This window comes from Phocoena sinus, chromosome 7 (genome assembly GCF_008692025.1).
Source record: "Phocoena sinus isolate mPhoSin1 chromosome 7, mPhoSin1.pri, whole genome shotgun sequence".
NCBI classification, from domain to species: domain Eukaryota; kingdom Metazoa; phylum Chordata; class Mammalia; order Artiodactyla; family Phocoenidae; genus Phocoena; species Phocoena sinus.
In genome coordinates this window covers 44,441,703-44,468,544 of record NC_045769.1, presented here as the reverse complement: position 1 = coordinate 44,468,544, position 26,842 = coordinate 44,441,703, and the positions used below count along the sequence as shown (strand labels likewise).

At 40.8% G+C, this 26,842-nt stretch overlaps 1 protein-coding gene across 2 annotated transcripts in view; it reads left to right on the top strand.

Moving 5' to 3' along the window:
* Positions 1-2,989: 2,989 nt before the first annotated feature.
* The window catches only part of MFSD6 (major facilitator superfamily domain containing 6), a 74,879-nt gene continuing 51,026 nt past the window's right edge, over positions 2,990-26,842 (top strand). The window contains exon 1 of one of the 2 annotated variants that reach the window (XM_032636849.1): positions 2,990-3,285. The gene's annotated coding sequence lies outside the window, so the exon portion shown is untranslated. Of the gene's footprint in view, positions 3,286-3,634; positions 3,828-26,842 lie in introns of those variants that run through there. The other variant, XM_032636850.1, reaches the window with a different exon arrangement.

The window sequence follows — 26,842 nt, the reverse complement described above, 5'->3', positions numbered from 1 at the left end:
GGTTAAGAGCCAGGGCCTTTAAGCTAGATTACCTAGGTTCAAACGCAGATTCTATCACTTACAAGTGGTGTGAGCTTGGTAAAGTTACTTCACGTTTATATGCACCAATTTCCTCATTTGTAAAATGGGGTGATAGTACCTACGTGTACGTGACTGTTGTGAGGCTTAAATTAATAAATACATAAAAAGGGCTTTGAACAGTACCTGGCACAGGTAAGTCCTGTATAAGTGTTAGCTGTTTGTTCTCATTATTACCTACTGTCATATATTTGCTTTGTTATTTAGGAATAATCAATTCTGGGGGCTTCCCTGGTGGCGCAGTGGTTGAGAGTCCGCCTGCTGATGCAGGGGACACGGGTTCGTGCCCCGGTCCGGGAAGATCCCACATGCCGCATAGCGGCTGGGACCGTGAGCCATGGCCGCTGGGCCTGTGTGTCCGGAGCCTGTGCTCCACAATGGGAGAGGCCACAACAGTGAGAGGCCCGCGTACAGCAAAAAAAAAAAAAAAAAAAAAAGAATAATCAATTCTGCCAAAGGAAATAAGAGAAACAAACATTATAAGAGAAGAAATGAAATTAAATGAAAGCAAGTAGTTTGTGAGACAAAGTAAGTAGTGCATATATGAGCTGAACGTAGAGAGGAAGGGTTGGAAGGTCCAAATAGGCACCAAATATTCTTGATACAGTAAATATCCATGAGGCATATTAGCACTCAATATTTAGGCAGGCTTCAAATGACCACCCACTGGTGACAGCTACACAGCCTCCATTTGTTCTCTGCCTGAGAAATGCAGATAAAATCCACAGCTGCTCATCGGGCTAATTGGTGAGCTGGAACTGGCCGGCCATCCTCGCTCCTGTGTCTCTCAACAGAGAAAGTGTGTGCTGGCTCTGGCCCCAGGTACCCTCTGACTGCCAGTATCAACCTCAGCTCCGGTCCTTGTAATCACACCATCAGCACCAGAAGGCTGACTCAGGAGAGGGAGGCACAGATTCTACACGTTTCATAAAATATACCCCCTGCTTGTGCCCTAGCCTAAGTGTGTTAATCTACTCTATCTCCTGACTTCTTACTCTGCATTTTAAATTGATTCAATTAGCCATGTGATTTCAACACCCTAATTCTGTCTTTGAGCCTTTCTGTACAATGACCTCTGGGATAGCTTGCCTCCTGGTATACTTGGAAGCTAACTTCCCACACCACACCCACTAGTTACCTCACAGCGGGTAGGGAGATGTGGGAGGAGTGGTAGTTACTTTTTCTTCATGCATATTTGCATCTTCTCCTTAGTTATACTGAAAAGGGAAGGGGCCACCAGGAAAAAAAAAATCCTGCCCTAATAAGGCCAATTAAAACAACATTTTCTGCTGTGATGACCCTGGAGGCTACCCTGTCCTATTTGAAACCAGCATTAACCTCTAGTTTGATTTGGCTTCACTTTTCAACATGGAGCCATTTCTGAGCAGCTGTAGGTTAAGAACAAACCCCCGCCCCACCCCGCCCGCTCCTTCCTGCCCTCCTTCTGTATACAGGAGAGAACCTGAATCATATTAGACCTGGAGTCTGTTCACTTTTCTTTTTCCTTCTTTTTCAAAAGGTTGCTTCTTTAATATCTGGACAGATAAGAAGGATGATAATTCTATTATGACAGCTACCAACTGGGTACTTTATGAGCCGTTCAGTTCCAAATACTGCAGGGGAAGATGTCTCCAGGCCACACCAGACCAAAATCTGTCAATCTCAGAGTCCAACAACCACTTTAATCTCTTTCATCTGAAACTTGAGCACTCACTGCTTTTCATCGGTTTGCTTTTATCAGTATTGCAAGTGGATTTATCATGAGGTTAATGGAGCATAAACTTCAGGGACCCAGGGACCCTTTGTAGGTTCCAGGAGGGGCCACGGTGACTTTGTAATTTTGTTTTATTCTTCCTAAAGAGGGACCTCAAATCCTAAAGCTTCAGGGCCTATAAAATTCTCATCGGTATGATTTCGTGGTTAAGAGCTTAAACACTGGAGACAAAGGACTTCTCACCCTTTTACTATTTAGTCATTTTAGGTTAGTCACATTAAATTTCAGCCTTGGTTTCCTCAGTTGTAAAATGGGAATAATAGTACTTATACTTTTAGGATTATGGTAAAGTTTAAATAGTACTTAAACAGTGTTTCATGTATGAGAAATGTTCATCGATGCTAGCTGCCATTATTATTGTTATTCCCAGAACAAGACGATAAGCTCCCTGAGGACAGGATCTGGCACCCCAAAGGCCCATTACAGGCACCCAAAAAAATACTTGCTGAAGGAATGATACCTTTTACAGCCAACTCCACTCTCCCCACCCTCTCTGCGTGTCTAACCAGAAATACAACTGTAATTGCGTTACAGATGCGACACACTCTTCAGCAAGCTGCCAGATACTTCGCAGCACTTTCTCAGTTTGAAAGAGTGCTTTAGTCTCAGCCCTTCCCCGGTGAGTCCTGAAACCCTGGTTGTTTGCCTCCGGTCTCTTGCCAAGCTCCTCTCTCCCGGGTCAACTGAGGACAGTCGGCCACAGCCACCGCTGGCCGAGAGACGCTGAGGCAACGCATTAATAGTGTTAGCATTCTGCTTGACACTGAATAAATGCCCTACAAACGATGGCTATTATTGTTGCTGCTACTGTTGTTATTATTATTATTACAATTCCCAACCAGCCGGCCATCTACTCTCCGCCCCCTCCCCCCGGAGCTAGGCCTGCATCTTTTGCCTGGGGTCGGGGTGGGGGGCTCTTAGCTGGGAGCCGGGGTGCGGGGACCTGGGGATAGACCCTCGCGTCTGCTCTCCCCCTTCGCGGCGCGCCTCCCCGGCAGGGCTGGGGCGGCGGGTTCCCCGGGGCCGCCAGGGCTGGCGGGAGGCCGGGAGGAGCAGCCGCCGACGCATCCGCCGCCGCCGCAGGAGGCGGAGCGCTGCACCTGGCGGCGGGTCCTCGGCGCTCAACCCTGAAACGGGTCCAGCCGGTAGCGAGCGGCGGAGCCCAGGCCAGAGGAAGAGGAGGAGGAGGAGGAGGAGAGAAGGTCGCGCCGACCGGTGCGCTCGGCTCGCCGCTCCCGGTCCCCCCACCGGCCCGCATCCCTCCGCCGCGCCCCGCCCCGCCGCAGCTCCCGAGGAACCAGTGACCCGCCCGAGATGGTGAGCGCCGTCTCGACAGCCGCCGCCCCGGCGCCCGGAGCCGCCGCCCCGTGCCCGGGGGAGATGGCTCCCCGCGCCCCGCGCCGCTGAGCTCCCGCCGCCGCCGCCCGCCGCAGGTGAGTCGGAGCCCGGCGCGAGGGGGAAGGGGGCGCGCTCGGCGGGGCGGCGGGGTAGCCCCACCCTGGGCTCCCCTGCAGGGGCCGGGCCCGGCCGGAGGGCGAGGAGCACCCTGCGGCGCGCACACCTGCAGTCGCTGAAAGGCTTCCGAGGAGGGGCCCGGCCCCAGGGCGTGGGGGGGGTGTCTCCGCTCCCAGCCCCGCTCGCCCGCTACTGTCTCCCTCCCCTTGGATCCCGAGTCGGTTGTCATCTTTTGGGGCGCTGAGGGCAGCTACAGCCTGCACCCCCGGTGCGCCCAGCGCGAGCAGCACTTCCGCAAACGTAACTGCAGTCGGGAAAACAAAGGCGCTGCCCAAGGAAGCCGTCGCCGGGTGAGGGCTGCGCCCCAGTGCCCAGGCCCTTGTCGGCCCGGCCGCACTCGCGCCCTTGCCATAACCGTCCTCGGGAGAAAGAGGGAGGCGAGAACACCAGACAATCCGAGTGCAGGGACGTAGCTCCTTGGGTGGCAAGAGGAGGAAATTGACAGCGTCTGCTTACCCAGGTGAATAAATACGCAAAATACCTCTTCCCCTTGCCTGCTATCATCCTGGGAGAAATTCCCCGCCTCCGAACTGCTTTACTTCAGCCTGGCCTAACATGTCCCTAGAGCCATTTTGAGATAACAGTCGGGGTTTCTAGTCCTTTGGGGTCCTTTGTGTCCCCTACACGGCTCCCTGTAAATTTAAGTAGGAGGGTGAAAAATTCCAAATGCGATTTTCCCCTTCATTTATCCCATCTGCACGTGGACAGGCAGGTGGATTCATTACCCGTAAGGCCAGCACACGGTGCATTTCGCCTCTCCCACATATATTCGCAACCACAAACATTTCCTTTCATCCGAAAATCTTTAATAATTAAACATTTTACAGAGCTACTGGAACAGATAAAATCTTGCCTATTAGTAGTAGAAAAGAACCTTGAAGAGTTGAGGTTTTAATCCCAACTGGTGTCTAAATATTTTTATGCTGTTGGGCATGTCACATCTTCCTGAGCCTCAGTTTTCTCACCTGTAAAAGGAGATGGTTGGATAGTACAGTGGTCAAGCTTCCCCCTAATTGTTCTAGAAGTTTAGGATTTTCTGGAAATCTAACCTTTTCAAAATAAATGAATGTAAAGGGTGGGTGGACGTACAGTTGACCAACGACATGTGATAAAAGCAGATGTGTTTTTGGTAGGCCTCTGGTGTCTGCAGAGCATCTCTTCCCCAAGACGTGGCCACTAGTCTGCTAAAGGTGCATGCATCGTTGATAGCCTTGTTAAGTAAAAGGAGAGGATAGGAAGTCGCCTCACTGGGAAGGTCGGCTTTTGACACTTTAAGCTGATGGTCATCAGCAGACACGGAAGATATTTTCAGTTATTTTGTGGTAGTCAGATGGCTTGTAAAACTTAAGATTGCTTTTAGGAGGAAGCTGGGACATTGCTGCTGAGCCCTGGGCAAGACACCCTGGGGGAGTAGGAGGAGAAAGGATCATATTTCAATAATGCATTAAAGCTACTAAGCATGTTTATAGTAATTTATTTCTACGGCACTTTCTGTATCTGTATGAATAAGGTAAATGTAAAAACATGAAGGCAAACCAAAACACAAAGATAAACGAAACAGCAAGGTTTGCAGGTATTTGGTGATATGAGGTATTGGATCACCAAGTCTAGCATATATAGTTTCTGGATTATTAACAGTAATAAGGCACTTTTTGAGCACTTAGTATGTTCAAGACACCATCTTAAACACTTAATTTCTATATCTCTGTAAGATAAGTCTTGTCGCATTTTATGGATGATGAAAAGGAAGCTCGAATGGTTAAGGAACTTATACAAACCACATAATCAGTAAGAGGTGGAGTTAGGTTTGACCCCGTGTCTCTGGCTCCAAAGCCCAGGAAATTTCCACACGGTGTCCCTCCCTATTCAGGACCCATTAAGTCTCACCACCTACACAGGTGCCTTCCTTTGCTTCTTGCCTTTGAAAATTAATTTCATTTCAACATACATACATTACATATGTTAACATTTATCTGTGTAAGATAATCTATATAGTGCATATATATTTATGCATGTATGTTTACCCATTTGTTCTCACCATTTTTAGGTTGAAGGCAAGTGTAAAAATGCATATAACCAGATATATTTAGTATTAGGCTGACAGGTTTTTTGTTTGACTTCTTTTGATATTCAGTAAATCTTGATTTAGCAGTCTCATTGTAGGGAAAGGGAGAAATGCAATAGATGTAAATGTATTTGTTAGCTGCTTTGGCACATTGTCCTGGGAAAAAATCATGATATGGTAAGTGAAAAAAGGAAGAGATTTATATACAAACCATCAAAGAAGCACACGTATACCTTGTTGTCTCCAAACTGTTGACAGTGGCTTCCTGAAGGAAGTGGGTTCAGATGGTAAAGAGAAGAGGGTACTTTTACTTTTTACCGTATAAAGTTATGTTTGGGCTTAAAAAGCTTTTTTTTTTTTTTTTTTTTTTTTGCAACAAGCATTTGTTATTTTATTATAGAAACTAAAAAGAGAAACAAAAGGAATAGAATTGATTCACTTAATAAAAAATAAGAAAAATATTGAATGTGCCTAAACTCTGTAATGTTAGAGAAGTGAAATATGAGACTGAGGAGATCAAAGAGGAAGGTAGTATTCTGGGAATTGCATGTGTAGGAGCAAAGGGTGACCAGTCTTGAATGACTAAGTTTTACCTTTTCTAACAGTATCTGTAGGGTGTTCTACAGCACTCCCAATTTTCCTAACCAATGAGAATGCTTTGGTGCACACACTCCAATTTACCTGCTGGATAGGGTGATAAGAATTTCTTCCTGCTCTTGCTAGTGGTGGCTGTCTTTGGAAGCATAATTGTTCTTTATGTAGAAGGTAGGAGTAGGAGAAATAAATTTATCTGCTGTGTCACTTCCTGAAATTGCGGCATTCTGGATGACTTCAGGTGTAATTATTTTTAGTAACATAATTTCAGGAGCAGGAAGTTGTCAAGTTAATCTAGTCTGATGCATATATAAACATATATGTATAGATACATATACATGTGCATATATGTACATAATCTTGTCTGATGTGTATGTATACATACAAATCCCACAATTCTGTTTTATGTAATACTAGTAAAAATCATTGCTTAGAATCCTTAAAAATTAATACATTTCCCTGCTCAGACTTAGAAATCCAGAATCAAATACATTCAGACTTTTCAGAATCAAGAAAACACATTCTTCCTTGTGTTTTGTACCCAAAGGAAAAGTGAATAAGGTTGGTTCATTATAAACGTAATAGGCAATAACGAGAAAAACATAATTGTAAAATTATTTTGCAGAAGAGATATTCTGACAATTTTAGGTGTCATCCAACGTTTCATTTAAGGTTCTAATTATGTTTTGGGCTGAGGGAAATCTCAGGCTTTTGATTTAGGAAACTTTGTTGCTCAGTAGGTTCTCTTTAAACCCAGAAGTCAAGTGCAAAATCCTACCCTAGTACAAAGCCAGTTTTTGTAAAACCTTTTCCTCAAAGCAAAATGAATGTGTCATTTCCCAGTGCACAGCATTTTGGATTCCTGGGAAATGCAGACGTACACATCTGCTGTGAATTCTGTGTGGAGCAAAGAAAACACCCTTAATGTCTCCATCAGGAACGTTCCATTTGGATATGATTCCTCCATGTTTAGTTACCCAACATTAGCTGTCTTTGGCCATTTATTCTACTTTACTGGCATTTTGGAGGGTGAGAATGCCTGTGTCAGCCTGATTTGTTGTCCTAAATCCTGAATGACATGTTATCCAGTACTTAGCCCTATTGTTGGGTTTCAGTAACTTTGCTTTGTAGCTGGTTTTCCTTCTCTGTATTTATAAGACACTTATTTACTGCTTTGTAAAATGGCATTGTTTAAATTAAGTTACTTGGCTGGGTAGCTTTTGGAGACTATCAGAGCCATTTGCTAAGATATTGATTTATTGGCGCGGAGCCCAATAGAAAACTAAACCAAACCAAAACAAATAAAAAATGTGGAACACCTAAACTTTGAACCTGTATATTAATATGTGTCTGCTATAGCTATTGCAACTCTGGTTGCTAGTTTGTGGCTCTAAATAGCACACAAACACACACACACACACACACACACACACACACACACACACACACACACCCCGCTACCTCAGCACCAACAAAAAGTACCCCAAATGTTGTGTATTAAAAGTAGCTTTCATCTGCTTTTGTCCACTGTAATGTGAATATGGCTGAGCCATAGATGTGCTGATGATTGTGTTGAAGAGATGTTAAGGTTTGGAAATGTGAATGACTGGCCTGTATTACCTTGTGACCTGGTGGTCCTGCTGTATTTAGGAATGGGAGAGAATGGGGCAAAGATAGGAAGAAATCTAGGCTCTTACAAAAACCGTATTCCAGAGATATAAGAGAGGATTGAGTAAAGGATGGCCGAGACATCTTTTTTGACATTTGTTCTGGCCTGTGTTTGAGTAGGGGAGACAAATTCAGGGAATGATGTGCAAGTAGAAAACAGGGAAGTCCAGCTTTGAATGACTCTGAGGAAATGTTTTGATGTGAGACCAAGAGTGGAACTTGGGGGAGAGGGAGATGGGACGTTATGAGTCAGCAGTGGCCGAGGGAGCTCTGGCGTGGATTTGTTGGCGATAAAAGGGAAATTGGAAAGAGGAACTGGTGTTGTCTCAACAAACTTGATTTGTGGTTAATTGTGCCTGGTGAAAGTGCGCGGGAAGCCTAGGCTAGTAGTAACTCCCTGCGTGGTTCTGTAGAGAGACCTGGGTGCCCCCCACCCCACTTTCCCCACGTGGCCACTATGGGGTGAAGAACGGAAATGGAGCAGTAGAGTCCAGGACTCCCAGAGGAACTCTGAGCCCCAGAACAGAGGAGGAGTGAGTCCCTATAAGCCATGTGGCGAATTCTTCTCTTATAACTGCTCTGGGCTTTTTTAGGCCCAAGGTTAAGGTAGAACACACTTGGCCCAAGGTAAATAAGGCCTTTCTCAACACAGCCAAGCCCCAAAGCCCCACACTAAACACTTAAAGCAGAACCATACAGAGCGACGTGGACACTCTATGACTTTTTAAAGAAGTGCACTGATGTGATCCACCATAGCCAAGCTTCTGTAGCTGTTGTGGGGTGCCTTCTTTCTTCTATTTCAAAATGCTTTCTGTGGAATTGTGTTTAACTAATGAACAGGTAGACCCCACACTCACCTTTATGAGGGAGTTTGAATAAAAGAGTATCAAAGGGGTAAAATGACACACTTTTAAATTTTATTTCCCATTAATGAGGTTCCCTGTGTTTTGAAGGTGTAATATCTCTAAGAGTATCTCAGGGCTTCCCTGGTGGCGCAGTGGTTGAGAGTCCGCCTGCCGATGCAGGGGACACAGGTTCGTGTCCCGGTCCGGGAGGATCCCACATGCCGCGGAGTGGCTGGACCCGTGAGCCATGGCCGCTGAGCCTGCGCGTCTGGAGCTTATGCTCCGCAATGGGAGAGGCCACAACAGTGAGAGGCCCGTGTACCGCAAAAAAAAAAAAAAAAAAGTATCTCCGAGCTCTTGTAACTGGCCCTTTCACTTGTTCCTGCTGGTGAGCAGGAACAGCACAAGGATAGGCAGACTTCAGCTGAGCAACTCCAGGTGACCTTTCAGGAACTACAGGGTCAAGGGTGTCCCAGTTATCACTCAGATACCTTGTATTTCAAATAATGCCTTTACAATATGTATTTTATTTATTTTATTATTTTTTCAAAAACTATTTTATTTTTTGGCTGCATTGGGTCTTCGTGGCTGCGCACGGGCTTTCTCTAGTTGCGGCGAGCAGGGCCTACTCTTCATTGTGGTGCGCAGGCTTCTCGTTGCAGTGGCTTTTCTTCGTTGTGGCACGTGGGCTCTAGGTGCGCGGCTCAGTAGTTGTGGCACACGGGCATCAGTAGTTGTGGCTCATGGGCTCTAGAGCACAGGCTCAGTAGTTGTGGCGCACAGGCTTAGTTGCTCCACAGCATGTGGGATCTTCCTGGACCAGGGCTTGAACCTGTGTTCCCTGCATTGGCAGGCACATTCTTAACCAAACATATATTTTAAAAGTGATATATGCTCATTGGAGAAAAATCCAGTCAAGTCTAAGAAAAAATTAAAGTAACTCCTAATTTTACTTCTGAGAGATAACCCCTAGTAATATTTTGGTATTATTTTCATATCTTTCTCTAAAGTATATTTTGTATGAAGTACATAGATTTACAAATATAAACTCTTACAATACATACAGGTTTGTGTCTTGCTTTTTTTCACTTAATGCAGTGCACAAATCATGAGCATTTTCCCATATTCTATTAATTCTATTTAAGTTCTATTAATTAACTTCAGTTTTTCCATCCTGTGGATGTAAGTTTCTGTTTTTCTCTCATGTGGACATACCATAATTTATTTAACTGTTTCTGTTACTGATTGCTCACTTTGTTTCAGTTTTGATCATTATGGTAAACATCCATACACTTAAATCCTTGTCTTCTAGAAAGACTGTACTTCTACTCTTAGTTAATGAGAGTGACTATCGATCTTCATCTTTACCAGCATTGAATATTTTCATTTTCAAAAATATTGGTATGGCATGTTTATTGAAGTATCTCATTTCTTTAATGGGCGAGGTAATAAGTCTTTTTCTGAAAGAAACTGATAGCACTTGGTACCTCTCAGCATAAGAAACAAGATAATTTTAGATTACATATGTTGGAATGTGCTTAGGATATAAATGATTATTTTAGACTATAGTGTGCTTAAGGGATATAAAGAAAAGTCATTGACAGTAGCTACATGTCTATAGAAGAATGTATCCTAAACTTTGAGGTCTGTATTTTCATCTAGACTATAAACTCGTAAAAGATATGTCTGAGAAAGAAACACCTATAAATTTCTGTTTAGAACGCCTTGTCTGATAGATAGACTGTATACTCTTTAAGCCTCTTAAGTTTCTCAGTGTCTTAATAGTGCCAGAATAGCTACATAATAATGCCAGTCTTTTGTTGAATAAGCATTTATCAAGCACCCATTATAAATATAGCATTATTTTACATATATAATATGTGTACTGGTGCTCTAACCCAGTGTTACAGTACCAATACCTGGAGTTGTATTTTTATTTCTCATTATAATTCTTATTTTTCCACAGTCTACTTTTCCTGTGTTCCTAGTATTTTTAGATTTTGGACCCATAGTCCTATACTAATTGCATTTGCCCAAGTCCTTTTCTGAAAAGATTTGAAAAAAAAATTGAATGTGTGTCTGTGTGTATAGAACAGATATTCACATAACTAGGTTTAAAAATAAACCAAAAAACATTTTAATAGAATTTTAATTTCTTTTTTACTCATATATATTCTGTATAAATTGCTTCTCAAGTATAGCACGCAATAATTTATAGAGGAAAATCTGAAACTTTAAGTAAATAACATAGCTTTCAATATCTTTAAAAAAGCCTTTGTTTTATACTTCGAAAAGATAAGAAATGAAAAAGAAAAGCTGAGATTTTTCTGTGTTAACTTCTTGGCAAAGAAACAAAAATTGTGTCTATAATCATTAAAATTGTAAATAATTTGATAATAGAGACAGTTTTCAAATGACAAGAGGTGACTTGCTGTGGCTTCTGCTTTCACTGTGGCCTGTGCCCGTGCTGACCAGGTTCCAGCCTTCCCTCTTTCTCTTCTCTTCTAACCCGGTACCTGTTCTATTACCTAGAAGGTGTTTGAAGACACTGTTGCAATGCTAGCATAGTTCTCAGGCTCCCACATGAAAATAATTGCACTTGTAGGGTTCTCAATCTGAGAAACTGCGTAATGTTGGAAAGCTAATAGGAATTGCATAAACATTTATTAGAGAAATAGATGTATGATGGTAGCATCAATATACATTGGAAAATGAGTGGAACATGTATGTATGACACATTTATTCAGTGCTTTCAAAGACCACTGGCAGTAACTCCACGGCTCCCACAGGCTAGAACTGTTGCCCTGGAGGAAGCCAGTGGCTGGTGAGTCCATGCCCACTTCTGTGGCTCATGGCTGGAGGGGAGTGGGTAGGGAAGCTCTGGGTGGGCTTGTCTTTTGAGACCTGTTGCCGGCATTCCAGATTGAAAAGTAGAAAGAATTTTCCCCAATTTAAAAGTTATGCGCTTTGTAGCACTGAGGTTGGCACTCTTGGTTCAGTAATCTGAGTACCACCCCTATTTGTAAGATTATTTCGGTGGGGAAATGGTTTCTAAGCTTCAGCAATTGAAGTACAAGGAATATTGGAAACCCGGCCGTTCAGGAGGTTGGTTATTTTAAACAAACAATTTCATTGCCGTGTCTGGCTATTGATTTTGGTTTAGAGAGAGATGACTATGCACTGGTTCTATTTTTACAAAGTTTCTGTGGCCCCCTTAAATCCTTACATTGTTTTCCTTCTTGACAAATGAATGCAGTGTCAGCAGCAGCATATTCAATTAATTTTACTTCCTATTTTCAACACCTATTGGATTTTTTTTTTTAGTTGCAGAAACAAGATATAAATATATTTTTAAAAACCTTTTTCTTCCATGCAGTACTATGAACTGTTACTTGTTCCTCACACTGGGCTTATTTTATTTATTTTTTAACATCTTTATTGGAGTATAATTGCTTTACAATGGTGTATTCGTTTCTGCTTTATAACAAAGTGAATCAGCTATACATATATCCGCTTATCTCCTCCTTCTTGCGTCTCCCTCCCACCCTCCCTATCCCACCCCTCTAGGTGGTCACAGAGCACCAAGCTGATCTCCCTGTGCTATGCGGCTGCTTCCCACTAGCTATCTATTTGACATTTGGTAGTATTAGGAAGTTTGAGAGACAGAAGGAAATGAGGTTCAGGGGCCTGCTTCAAATTTATGTTGTAAGCTCTTGGCACAATATTTAATCAAAAGCCTACAACGAATAAATAGAAATCTGCTTTCATGATGGTTGATAAGGTCTAAGGACCTACATTACAAATTTTTTATTGACATTTAAATGTGTCTTCCACAAAGTGAAAGTGAAAACCCCCTTGGCTTTTATTACTAAAACCACATTTAGGGTTAAAGTCTATGCCATGCCCCTGCGCTCCCACCCCACCCCCCATGGAAATAATTTGTTCTTTTTACCATCTTAGTAGGTGAAGGGAAATATATTAGAGTGGGGCTTCGTCTCCTTTCTTTCACATTTATTATGTTACAGATACAATTAAAGTGTTCCTAAGGGGGCTATATTTTAAAAATTTTTTAATATTTATTTACTTGGTGGTGCCAGGTCTTATTTGCGGCACAGGCACGCGGGATCTTCGTTGCAGCCTGCGGCATCTTTTTAGTTGCAGCACGCGAGCTCTTGGTTGGGACATGCGGGATCTAGTTCCCTGACCAGGGATGGAACCCGGGCACCCTGCATTGGGAGCGCGGAGTCTTAACCACTGGACCACCAGGGAAGTCCCAGGGGGCTATATTTTATTTTTTTATTTTTTTCTTAAAGTTACCATTTATTAAGAGCTTACCATGTACCAGCCCTATTAACCTGTCACATGCATTGTTTTCATCTATTCCTTGCAGCAATCCTAAGAGTTTAGTGCGAATGAGATTTACAGATGTATAAATGTAAAACCTAAGAGGTGAAGAGGTTAGAAACCTGGCCAAAGCCATGTGGCTAGTAATTGCTTCAAAACTGATCTTTCAGCCTCTAGTGCTCACCCTCTTAGTTATGACATGACACCCTTTCTAAGCACAATCAATCTTCTTAATTGCCCAGTGAAATAGGCTGGGCTTGTGCCCCTGTTCCCAGGTGTGGACAGTGACCTGAGTGGTAACATAACTTGCCCAAAGACACCTGGTTATTTTTTTATTTTTTCACACACACACACACACACACACACACACACACACACACACACACACTGTATTTTATTTTTACAAGAGATAAATAGACTGACACCAAGCATTGTAAATGGATGACCACAACAAAAGCAACAGTGATTGCAATTACCAAACAGGAAACACACTCATACTATGTCATAATATTGACATTCAGTCCAGTAATCCTCCACTGTAACAGCTCCTTTACTTTGCAGTGAAAATTGATTTGTATATTTTTTGCCTCAGTGCTTGTGGGATTTTTTTTTTATTATTCAAACAGAAAGTCACAAAAATTATAATCATCCTCATCAGTTCACTCAGTCCCAGGGGGCTCTATTTTAAATGAATAGTTATTTCTTGCCGTGGATACTTAATTATCATTCTAGTCCATAATCCAACAATGTGTTCTCTAATAAGCCTGTGCACCCATCCCACCTCCTAGCTAGGCTGTGGTCGTGGAAATGGATATGGATGTAAATTCATGAGCCGTGATGGATAAAATGCTAGCTGGGTTCTAGGGTTCAAGGGTGGTGCCAGGGATTACGAAAACACTTGGGAAGAATGCTTTTGGAGTGATTGCAAAATAAGGCCCAGCATTGTAATGAAATATCATACCCTGGAATGAGATCACAGCCACCACCACCACCGAATGTTGCTACGTTGCTTTTGAGTTAGAAAAATGCTTTTTCATACATTATTTCATTTAAGCCCTAGAACCCCCCTGAGAGTTAATTAAGTCTGGTTTGTGTTTTTAATCTCCATTTTACAATGAGGAAAGGGAGGCTTTTCAAAGAGGCGGTGCTTTGTCAAAGCCAGGAGAGCAACTGAGACTTCTCTCTGCACTTCCTAAAATTAATGTCTGTCACCTTAAGCTTTAGTAAAATCTTATGTGTATTTTGCCATCAGGTATTTGTCAAAAATAGCCAATATTTATTGAGAGCTTACAAGAGTAAAGGGCAGTATGCTAAGTACTGGATTCCTCCCTCAAAGAGTTTATAATCTAGTTGGGCAAACAGGAAATATCTATAAAAAGAGCAATAAAATTACCCCTACGTCATGCAACAGCTCAGGTGTGGGAGTAATCTTCAGAAGTAGAGGAAGGAGTTAGGAAAATACTGCAAGTTTATTCTATTTCCAGATGTTATAAAAAATTACCTTAGATTCAGTTCATAAAGTACTGTCTAAAATGATTCCATCACAGGATATCAGTATTTGCAATTAGTGTTACACTAAAATAGAAGGTCAGATGTTAGGGAATCCTTAGTAGAGGTTGCAGTGGCAGAACCCTGCCAATCTGTTTTCCACACTGAAGCTATAATGATCTTTGTAAAATACAAATGTGGCCCTTCTACTCTCCTGTTCAATTCTCTTTGGAGGCTCCCCATTATACTCAAAATACATAATACGCACAAGTTCTTATGTATCAGGCACTGTGCTAAGAGCTCAACACACATTATCCTTTTTCATCCTCACGGCTACCCTAACGGAAAAATATTATTATGTTCCTTATTTTGTATATGAGGAAGAGTAAGACTTAGAGAAATTAAAAGCTTTCCCAAGGCTACAGAACTCAACAGTGGCCGAGCTAGGATCCGTATCTCGGCCAGTCTCTCACTCCCGACTCAGGAACCCCTTGGCATTGTGCAGAAGGCCTTTTTTGATCAGCATCTTCCATGGTCCTCCTTTGTGGGTTACGCTTACTCATCTGCTAAGGCTCCCCTTAAGGCCCCACCCCAGAGATTCCTGTGTCACCCGTGCTTGCACCTATTTTAACATTTGGCACAGTGGGTTATGGTTGTGGAGAGACCCCTGCCTCTCTCTCTCCACTGGATTTGATAGCAGGGACTACGTCTTTACACCATTTGAATTATTGATCACCAAGCATGCATCCCATGTAATGGTTGGTGTTAAATTCATGCTTGTGGGATTAAAAAAAAAAAGCATGTCTTTATCTTCACTATAACTCTCTAATGTAGTGTTTTGTATTCTACCCAGTCATCCCTCAGCTTGATACTTGAGGGCATCTGTAATCTATTGTTGTTTGCTAGCCTCATTTGCCCTTCAGCCCCAGTATTAACCTTGTAAGGATCTCCTGCTGTCTTTTCTTTCCCGCATCCTGGAGTAGTTTTTCCATCCTTTGTCTAAGGCAAATCGTACACATCTTTCAAGGTTCAAGTTGAGTCCCTCATTCTCTTGACAACTCCCATCTGGAGTTTGGACTCTCTACTCTGAACTCCAGAAGCACCCCTGTTATCAGTAACATTTTTGGTTAATTATGCAGTGTTCTGTGACTTCTCTTGTATTATTCCTCTGACTTGTCATTTAAATCTTCCTTGTGTTTTGGGCTCACCTTGTCAACTATAAAGTCTTCGAGGCCCAAGACCTCTTTGTCTAGTAGCGGCACGGTGGGTTGACAGGCAGGACCTGCTAAGAGCACAGACTGTCTGGATTTGAATCCCAGCTCTGCTGCATATTCCCTACGTGACGTTGGGGTAATTATTTACCTTCTTTGTGCCTCAGTTTCCTCATCTGTAAAGTGAGGAAAGTAATCATGTTTACCCCAGAGAACTGTTGTGAGGAATAATGAGTTAGTACATTTTAAGCCCATAGCAAGTGTTGTTTAAGTGTTGTGGTGGTGTAGTGAGAATAATAGTGAGAATAATATAGCCCACTGAAAACTCTTATTAAAATACAAAAATGTTGTCCAAGGGGGACAACCACAGGCTGTGAATTAACCACTGTATGGATCAGTTTGTCACCTAGCAGACAAGTTTTGCTGTGAGCCTGGGAAAGGTCCATCAAGAATGACAAGGACTGCAGGTTCTGGGTTCTGGGAAGAGTTTCAGTCCAAGTGGAATGCTGTCGCTAGCAGCTGTGGGGAGCCTGTGGGTGTAGCACTGAGTGCCTGCAGGGCCCAAACTAGACTCCGGAGAATCGGGGCTGACAAAACTAGAGCTAGTTTGATTCTTTCACAATTTGATGTAGCCATAAAGGAGCCACGTCAAAATGCTCCAAAAGGAAGAGGAAGGTCCCAAAATAGTCATTCAGCTTTGCACACCTTAATGCCCTTGTAGCATGTGTAACTGTTGTAAAACCAACCTTGTATTTCTTTTTCATGACATTGGCTAAACGTGTAGCAGATGCTAAATCAATCCTTATTGAGAAAAGATGTGTTGGAATTGAAATTGAGCGCTGTGCTTCTGAGGAAAGCTCTATTCTGGAAAATGCTGGGGGTTGAACTGAATGTTCACAGTACAGTATGTAAATACCAGGATGCGAAGGCTTATTTAGAGGAGCTTCTTTCTGTATGTCTATGTTGGGAATACATTGCAGCAGTGATTAGAGTTCTGCTCTGGGATTCACATCGCTCAGAGGCATAGAGAGTGGCCAGTAAGAGTCGACAGGGTAGAGCTATAGCTCTGAGGGTTCAGGAAGTAGATTTGCCCATTTTGCAGCTTCAGTCCTGGTCTCTGGGCAACATCGTGTTGATAGCTGTGGTGCCAGGAGGAAGGTCCCTTCTGTGTAATCCAGGGATTGTTTCCTCTCCATCACTGGTAGTTATGTCACTGATACATTAGAGCACACATTATCGTAGCGCTGGTAGATCTGACCTTTGGCAATTATTATTCCAAGGAATATATTCAGGTTTAAGATCTTCTTTCTTCAAAAGTTGAATCCATCTCCATACTCATGTATTTGTGGATAACTCAATGTAATTTTGAGCAGCTTTAATTTAAATATTTAATGAAGAAAGCTATCAATTTTAACAAGAATGATTTCATCACCCCTCATCAATAATTCAGAAATAGCTGCTATTTTTTAATGACTCAGTGTAGGTACCAGTAGAATGAATGCCCTTCCAGGTTTTTAAAGGCTGTGTTATATACGTTCACAGTAATGATGTTGATTACTATCGTTAGAGAGTGCCAAGTGAGAAAGCTTTTCTAAAAAACAAACAAAAGCCCTTCTTATCCAAGTAGGATTAACTGCAAACCTGTAATATAGATTTTTCTAGAGAAATTCATAGATTTATTTCTGTTTATAATTTGAAATGTCTTCTCTCTTTTTTAAAGTTTCTTTAAAAAAATCTTTAAGATTCAGAAGTTTAAAACAAAATATTAGCTTAATGGGTTCATGTTGGTGGACTATTAAATTTAAAAAGTCTCCCCTAGATTTGTAAACAGGTTAAGTACTTCATATAGCATGTAAATATAAATATTCTAACTTCTCCTTACACTTACTCTATCAATCCTTATGGCAAATTAAATGTAATCTAAGTCATCCAAAGCATGCCCTGCTTTGGGACATATTTTAATTTTATTAGAATGCAGAGGTTTTTGGGGGGTTCATTTGTTTCTTTTTTGTCCCTGATCCTTTGATTACACAGATGACTGTAGTTATACTTTATTTTGTTTCTCTGTTTACAATGTGATTATTTCAGTTCCTTTTCATCAGTATCTAAATATGACCTGAAAATATTGAGTCTAAACACTAATGTCCAGAGTTGAAACTAAAAGTTTTTGTTTGTATTTTTAGATTTGCAATTCATATAGAAGTTATTGAATGTGACATTCATATAAAAGGTACTGAATGCCATACTACAGGAACATTTTCTTCACTACTTTGCATTTGTTGATATTTTGACAACTACTTAACATCTGGACTCATGTTAACAAGAGAAACTTTGCATAACCTATGATAATTAAAAATCATTTGAATCAGATGGAGAGGAATGAGTGGTTTAGGGGAAGTCACTCATCAAGGTTTAAATCAACCTCCTAATGTAATATATTTTGCAGCTTTGAATGAGCATTTGGGGGTTGATTCAGTTCTTCATCATCACTTGAACAATTTGGGAATTATGCTTTTTAAAGGTAACTTTGTGTCCTTCTCTGACCTACTTGTTATAGAAGCAGCAGTTGATTTATGGAGGATAATTAAATAAAAGCCACCTGACAAGAATTCATGCGGTCAGCATTCCTTATGTGCAATTCTGAAAACTATTTTTAGTCTGTGAGAGAAAGATACTAGTAGCTGCTTTTGATTATCTTGTACCAAGACAAAGCCCATGTGACTGCATATTTCTTTTTTAGCTTTGATTTTTATTTTTTAGGTGAGTTATGCATGTACAAAGCTTTTTTAAAAAAATTACCAAGTTTACAAGACTTGTTTCTTTTTTTTTTTAAATCAGACTTCTAAGACATCCCTCCTCATTTTCCCTCCCAGAGGCAACTACATTCTCTGTCTTTAAGGTGATTATTTTGATATTCACCAGTGCATTTTGAAATAAAAAGCTTGTATTCTTAATTCATGATTTTTAAATGTAGGCATTATCTGTTGTCTTTCCGCTATGGAAGATACAGAGTTACTCTCCATGCTGTCCCGGCTCTCTGTGCCCATTCAGCCTTCTCATTTCCCTGTCTTCCCCATATAGTTACGTGGCAATTTTGGTTAGTTCAGTAGCCCTTCCTTACATTAGTATGACTATGTGATCGAAGCTGAGACATGTAGTAAACTATGATTATTTTTCTTTTCTTGTGCAACTTTTTGTTTTCTTGTAGTGTTTTGTTTACCTTTCTCTAAACTTACCAGTAATTCATCCCTAAACTCTTCACCAGTGGTCTAAATTTCCTCTTAGGACATTCAGATCTATTGTTATTCTGCCGGTGTCACTTTGCTGACAAAGCCTCTCCTGGAGCCTGCACACCTGACCCAGCTACACTGGCCGCCTTTTGTGACATCCTGGGATCTCCAGTCACCAGCATGCCGTATTCCCTTTGCCTCTCTCCTATGTTCTCTTATTTTCTAAATTCCATGTCTTACTCTCTCTTGTTTTATTCCCTTGTTTTGGCAGTGTACAACCTGAGAAAGGGTATATGAGAGGTACATTTTTTTTTGAGAAATTGCATATGTGAAATGTCTTTCTTTTACCTATAAACTTGAATGATAATTGGGTTGAGTACAGCTTCCAGTGTTGTTGTTGAGATATCTGAAGCCATTCTGGTCCCTGATCCTTAGTATGTGACACATTTTATTCTCTGAAAGTTTGTAGGGTCGTCTCTTTGTCCTAATGTTCTGAAAGCTTGATGATGTACTTTGGCTTGGATGTATTTTATCCACTGTGTTACGTACTCCGTGGTCATTTCAGACAACTCATATATCTTTCAGTTCTGAGAAATTTTCTTGAATTAAAAAGATTCCTATCTCTCAATTTTCTCTATTTTTCTCTTGGAGTTCCTGTTTTATAGGTACTTGACTTTCTGGGTGATCCTATATTTGTCTTGTCTTTTCTCTGCTAGTTTCATCTCTTTTCTTTTTCGCTTCATATTTTAAGTTCTTTTTTTGTTGTTGAAAAATAATATAGTTCACTGACTTTTTATAACGTGAATACTTCCATTTAATAAAGATCCAGATAAAAACAAAAACAAAAAACCCCAAAACCCCCAAATTATCAGGACCCCAGAACTCCTTCTAGCTACTACCTTACCCAAGGGTAATTACTATCTTGAATTTTTTAAATTAATCTTTTTTATTCTGAGATAATTATAGATTCACATACAGTTATAAGAAATAATACAGATATAGACCATTTATCCAGTACCCACTTTCCCCCAGTGGTAACATCTTGCAAAACTTCAGTATAATAGCACAACTAGGATACTGATGTTGATACAGTCAAGATACAGAACATTTTTATCACCACCAGGTCCCTCACGTTGCCCTTTTGTAGCCGCCTCCACTTTCCTCCCACCTGTACTCGCTACTGAACCCCTGACAATCACTTATATGTTCTCCATTTCAATACTTTTGTCAGTCTGAGAATGATATATGAATGGAATCATACAGTGGATAATCTTTTGAGATTGGCTTTTTTCACTCTTTATAATTCTCTGGAGATTCAATCAGGTTATTGTATGTGTCAATCATTTATTCCTTTTCATTTTATAGTTTTATTTTATTTTTTTTTTGGCGGTACGCGGGCCTCTCACTGCTCTGTGGCTTCTCCCGTTGTGGAGCACAGGCTCCGGACGTGCAGGCTCAGTGGCCATGGCTCACGGGTCCAGCCACTCCGCGGCCCGTGGGATCCTCCCGGACTGGGGCACGAACCCGTGTCCCCTGCATCGGCAGGCGGACTCTCAACCACTGCGCCACCAGGGAAGCCCTATTCCTTTTTATTGCTGAACAGTTTCCCATGGTACGGAGGTACCAGTTTGTTTAACCATTCATCCATGAAGGACATCTGAGTTACTTCCAGTTTTTGGCTATTACAGATAAAGATGCTGTAAACATTTGTGTACAGGTTTTTGTGTGAAAATAAGTTTTCAGTTCTCTGCGGTAACTGCCCAGAAGTGCAGTTGCTGGGTCACGTGGTAGTCACATTGTTTGGATTTATAAGAAACTGCCAAACTGCTTTGCAGAGTGGCTGTACCATTTTACATCCCCAGCAACAATGTATGAGGGATTTAGTTTCTCTTTATCCTTGTCAGAATTCGGTGGTGTTACTATTTTTATTTTAGCTAGTCTTATAGGTGTATAGTGATGTATCATGTTTTTAATTTACATTTTCCTAACGGTTAATGACAATGAACATCTTTTCGTGTGTTTATTTGCATCTGTATATCCTGTATGTTCTCTTTGGTGAAATGTCTCTTCATGTCTTGTCTGTTTTCTAATTGGATTGTTTGGTATATTTTCCGTTGAGTTTTGAGAATTCTTTACATATTCTAGATACTAGCCCTTTGTTGAATATGTGGCTTGCAAATATTTTCTCCCAGTTTATAGCTTGTTTTTTCATTCTTTTAATAGAGCCTTTCACAGAGCAAAAGTTTTAAATTTTGATAAAGTCTAATTTTCATTTTTTCCTTTTTTGAGTCATACTTTTGGTGTTAAGTCTAAGAATTGTTTGCCTAGCACTAGAACCCGAAGATTTTCTCCTAGGTTTTTTTTTCCTAAAAGTTTTACATTTAAATCCATGAATCCATTTTGAGTGAGTATTCATATAAGGTATGAGACTTAGGTTGACATTCATTTTTTGCCTATTGATGACTAATTGCACCAGCACTATTTGTTGAAAAGTTTTTTATCTTTCTCCCATCGAATTGTTTTTGCATCTTTGTCAAATATCACTTGGACATATTTTTGTGGATTTATTCCTGGGCTCTCTGTTCTGTTCCATTGATCTATGTGTCTGTTCTTCCACCATTACCACATAGCGGTGATTAGTATGTGGCTAAGTAATGTCTTCTTTTTCAAAATTGCTTTAGCTATTCAAGTTCCCTTTCCTTTTCAGATAAATTTTAGAGTAATCTCACCTATATCCACAAAAAAATCTTGTTGGGATTTTGATAGGGACTGTGTTAAAACTGTATATAAATTTGAGGATAATTGAAGTCTTTACTGTGTTGAGTGTTCTACCCCATGAACATGGTATGGTTCTCCATTTATTTAAATTTTTAGTTTCTTTTATCAGCATTTTGTAGTTTTCAGCGTACAGTCCTGTACATGTTTTGTTAATTTATACTGAAATATTTCTTCCTTCTAGAAGCTTTTGTAGCTTTTTTGGGATTCGCTACATAGACAGTCATGCCAACTGCAAATAGAGACAGTTTCTTCCTTTTTGATCTGTATGCCTTTTGTTTCCTTTTCTTTCCTTATTGCCCTGGCTAGAACTTCCAACACAAAGTTGCATAAGAATGATGAAACCAGACAGTCTTCCCTTCTTCCCTATCTTAGAGAAAAAGCATTCAGTCTTTCACCATTAAGTGTAATGTTACCTGTGGGTTTTTTTTTTTTTTTTTTTTTGCGGTACGCGGGCCTCTCACTGTTGTGGCCTCTCCTGTTGGGGAGCACAGGCTCCGGACATGCAGGCTCAGCGGCCATGGCTCCCGGGCCTAGCCGCTCCACGGCATGTGGGATCTTCCTGGACTGGGGCACGAACTCGTGTCCCCTGCATCGGCAGGTGGACTCTCAACCACTGCACCACCAGGGAAGCCCCTCTGTGGGTTTTTGTAGGCGATCTTTATCAAGTTAAGGAGGATTCCCTTTATTCCTATTTTTCTGAGACTTTTCCTGAATGAGTGTTTAATTTTGTCAAATGCTTTTTTCTGTATCAATTAATAGGATCATGATACTTTTTTTTCTTTACCTTGTTTATATCGTGGATTACATTGATTGATTTTCAAATATTGCACCAGCATTGCATCCTTGGAATAAATCCCACATGGTCATAGGCACCGTTCTTTCTACATATTGCTAAATTTTCTTTTCTAACATTTAGTTAAGGATTTTTGTGTCTGTGTTTATAGGGATATTGGTCCATAGTTTTCTGGGTTTTGGACTTTTTTTCTGGACACAGGAGTCTCACTTGATAATTCTTTTCTTTCGGTATTTAAAAAATACTGTATTCCTTCTGGTTTCCATGGTTTCTGATAAAAAATCTGCTATCATTTGAATAGATTTTCCCCTGTTGGTAAGTTGTGATTCCTATCTCTGCCATCAAGATTTTTTCTTTGTCTTTGGTTTTTATAGTTTGACTATGATGTGTCTTGGTGTGGGTTTTTCTTGTTTAGAATTCATTCAGCTTTTTGAATCTGTAGGTTTATGTCTTCTGCCAATTTGAGAAGTTTTCAGCCTTTATTCGTTTGAGTAATTCAGTACTGCCCTTTTCCTCTTCTCCTTCAAGGACTCTGATGACATTAATGTTCAATCTTTTGTTATAGTCCCAAAGGTTCTTGAGGCTCTGTTAATTTTTTTCAGTCTATTTTCTTTCTGTTGTTCAGATTGTATGATTTCTATTATTCTTTCAGCTCACTGATTCTTCCCTTTCTCTCCTCCATTCTGCTGTTGAATGCATGCATTGAGTTTTTCATATTTTGGTTATTGTATTTTACAGTTCTAAAACTTCCATTTTGTTTTTCTTTATATATTATATTTCTTTGCTGAGACTTTCTTGCTTCAATTTTCTATTTTTTTCATTTGTTTCAAGCATGTTTGTAATTGCTTGTTGAAGCATTTTTGATAGCCGTTTTAAAATCCTTGTTACCTTATTCTAACGTTCCTCTCATTTTGGTGTTGGCGTCTACTGTCTTTCTTCACTCAGTTTGAGGTCTTCCTGATTCTTGGTATGATGGTTTTTTTAATTGAAACCTGGACACTTTGGGTTTTATATTGTGAGACTCTGGATCTTACTTAAGCCTTCTGTTTTAGCTGGATTTTTTCTGACACTGCTCTGGCAAGGGAATGGGAGACGCTGCCTCATTACTTCCAGATGGAGGTAGAAGTCCAGGTTCCCCACTCAGTCTGTGCTGACGCCTGCAGTAGAGATGGGTGTTCTGGCTCATGATTAGTGTCCACTGATACCTCCCTGGCTGGGATGGATAGGAGTGCCTTTTTACTGCTCCCCACATGGCCTCCCGTGGATAGCACAGTGGAGGTAGAGGGAGTAATCTTGTTACTGCTGGGTGGTGGTGAAAGTTCTGACTCTTCACCGGGCCTCCTCTGACACCACCTCAGTGGGGAAAGGGTGCCTTGTTAATCTGACAGTTGGGGTGGAAGTCCAGATTCCCCATTTGGCCTCCACTGACACTGCTGTGGGGATGTGGCCTCATTATCACCTAGCAGTGATGAAAGTCTCAGCTCCATACTTGACCTTCTCTGACACCAACTCGGCTGAGGGGTTGGGGTGCTCTGTTATAGCTGGTGAAGGTGGAAGTCTAGGTTTCCCATTTGGCCTTTGCTAGTAGAGGTGGGAGTGGGACATGCTTTTCTTTCTCTGTGGTACTTAACTGGAATAGAGCAATTATCTATAGCTTTCTGGTTTTCTAGGCTGCCCTTTCCTGGTTCTTTGGCTGGAAAGGCCCAGTTTTTTTTTTTTTTTTTGGTCCATCCTCATTAATGTTTCTGAGTTCTTTAGCCCCACTCATTGTTGTGTTGTTCTTTGGGTATCAAGGCCCCCAGAAGGTCTGCCTTTTTCTGCCTACGTTTTAGAGTCTTCTATGTTTGTTTTATATATAATGTCCAAGATTTTTAGTTGTACTTAGCAGGAGCAGTAAGGAAAAGTATATCTACTTCATCTTCTCAGAAGCAGAAGTCTACCTGGCTTATAACAGCATAAATTAGTTTTGCCAACTTTTGAACTCTGTATCAGTGGAATCATGTAGTATATGTTCTTTTGGCTTTCGCTTCTCTCATTCCACATTATGTTTGTGAGATTTATCCTTGTCATTGCACATGTTTGTAGTTTTTTCATTTTTATTGCTATATGGCATTTCATTGTATGGATATAACACAACTCATATATTCTGCTGTGGACAGGTTGCTCCCAGTTTGGGGCTATTAAAATTGTCCTGAACATTTTTGTAGATATCATTTGGTGAATATATTACTATTTAATATACATACCTTAGACTTGTCATGGGCTATACATTCAGGTTTAATAACTATTCCCAAACAGTTATTAGTGTATCACTTTACACTCCCACCAGCAATATATGAGAGTTCCAGTTGCTCCACATCCTCACCAACACTTGGTATTATTTGTCTTATTTATTTTTCCCATTTTGGAGGTATGTTACATTATTGCGTTCTGGCTTTAATTTGCTTTCACTGCTCACTTTAGTCAACTTGAGCATCTTTTTATATATTTATTAACCATTTGCATAAGCTCTTTTGTGAAGTGCCTGTTCAAGTCTTTCGCTCATTTTTCTTATTGGGCTACTTGATATTTTCCTATAAAATTTAAGAAGGATTCTTTATATATCAGATACATTCTTGTGTCAAATATATATAACATTCACCCTCACCAGAATACCTTCTCCTACTCTTTGCCTTGCCATTTCAGATTTAATGTTGCCTTTTTATGAACAGAAGCTCTTGATTTTAATGTACTCCAATTTATTTTTTTCTTCCTTAATGCTTAGCACTTTTTATGTCCTATTTAATAAATCTTTTTTCTATCCTAAGATCTTCAAGATGTTTTTCTGTGTTTTCTTCTAAAAATTATGTTATTTTATCTTTTACTTTTAGATATACAATTCATCTGGAATTGATTTTTATATGACATGAGGTCGAGGTATCTGTTTATTGTTGTTTTTGTTTTTTCTAAGTCACCTCAAATTTTCCTTTCACATCATCTGTTAATTTTCCATTTGTGCTCTTTTTTCTTTTTCTTTTTTTAAAAATAAATTTATTTGGCTGTGTTGGGTCTTCATTGTTGCATGTGGGCTTTCTCTAGTTGCAGCGAGTGGGTCTACTCTTCGTTGCAGTGCATGGGCTTCTCATTGTAGTGGCTTCTCTTGTTGTGTAGTATGGGTTCTAGGTGCGTGGGCTTCAGTAGTTGTGGCTCACGGGCTCTAGAGTGCAGGCTCAGTAGTTGTGGTGCACAGGCTTAGTTGCTCTGCGGCATGTGGCATCTTCCCGGACCAGGGCTCGAACCCATGTCCCCTGCTTTGGCAGGCGGATTCTTAACCACTGTGCCAGCAGGGAAGTCCGTGTGCTCTTTTTTCTATAACACATTTTTATACCTTTTTTTTTTTCATTCAAGCATTCCTTTTATTCCTTCCTCCTTCTCCTTAAAAAATATGTATTATCTTACTTTTGTTTCATAGTTGCATTTCTTTTCCTATTTCTAAAGATATTAATAATATATTTAAAAAAATATTTTCCTCCTCACAGAGCTTCTGTTTTCTCCATATTGATTTTTTCCCCTGTTTGTTTCGGTTCTATCTTTCCTGGAAGAGACTTTCCTCAAATACCTTGTAATTCTCGGTGACTGCTCATATTTAGTGGCAGGGCTAGATAAGACTCTGAACTCCTGTGTGGAGTGATTTGGTTGGGTTCTTTAGTTGGGGAGGCTTCAATATCAGGATTGAGAGGTCATTTCTCTCGGGCTAGTCAGATTCTCCCCGGAAGAACCTTCCAGTTCTTGCCAGCCTCTGGGAGGATGAAAGCCTTGGAGGATAAAAGCCTTGCCAGCCTCTGGGAACCTAGTGAGGTAAGTGGGATGGAGGCTGGAGTCGGGGCCAGGGCTTGAATCTAGGATGTGTATGTTCACTTAATGCCCCCTGTTTTCAATATGGCACCCCTACTCTCAGCTGTTCCTGTTGCTCTATGGCTCAAGAACCTCTGTTTCATCCTCTCCAGAGGGAAAAACCTCTAGTTGTTTGGCTAGCTATGTGGAGTGGAGAAGGGAATTGGGCATTCGGAGTTGGGGGTCCAGACTTTCAATTAACTCTGTTAATCAAGCCCCCCTCAAACACAAGCCCCCCTCAAACACACACACTCTTACTTGCAGAATAACCTAATATGGCCAACCCATGAGCCTTTGAGGGATTCTGAGGAACAAATTGTATTAGTTCTTGCTTCTCCCATTGTCAACCAGGGTTTCAGCTTTCTCAGATTTACCGTGATTTACCAATTGTCTATGTTCTGGCTTCCAGAATATTATTTTATTGCTATTATGTACCCTTTAATTTTCCCAGCTTGGATTATGACTTTAGAAGTATGTGTGTCTGTGTGTGTGTGTGTGTGTGTGTGTTGTTATTTTAGTTGGATTTAGGGATGGAGTAAAACCAGATGCACTCAATCTGCCATTTTTACCTAGAAATGTCATATAA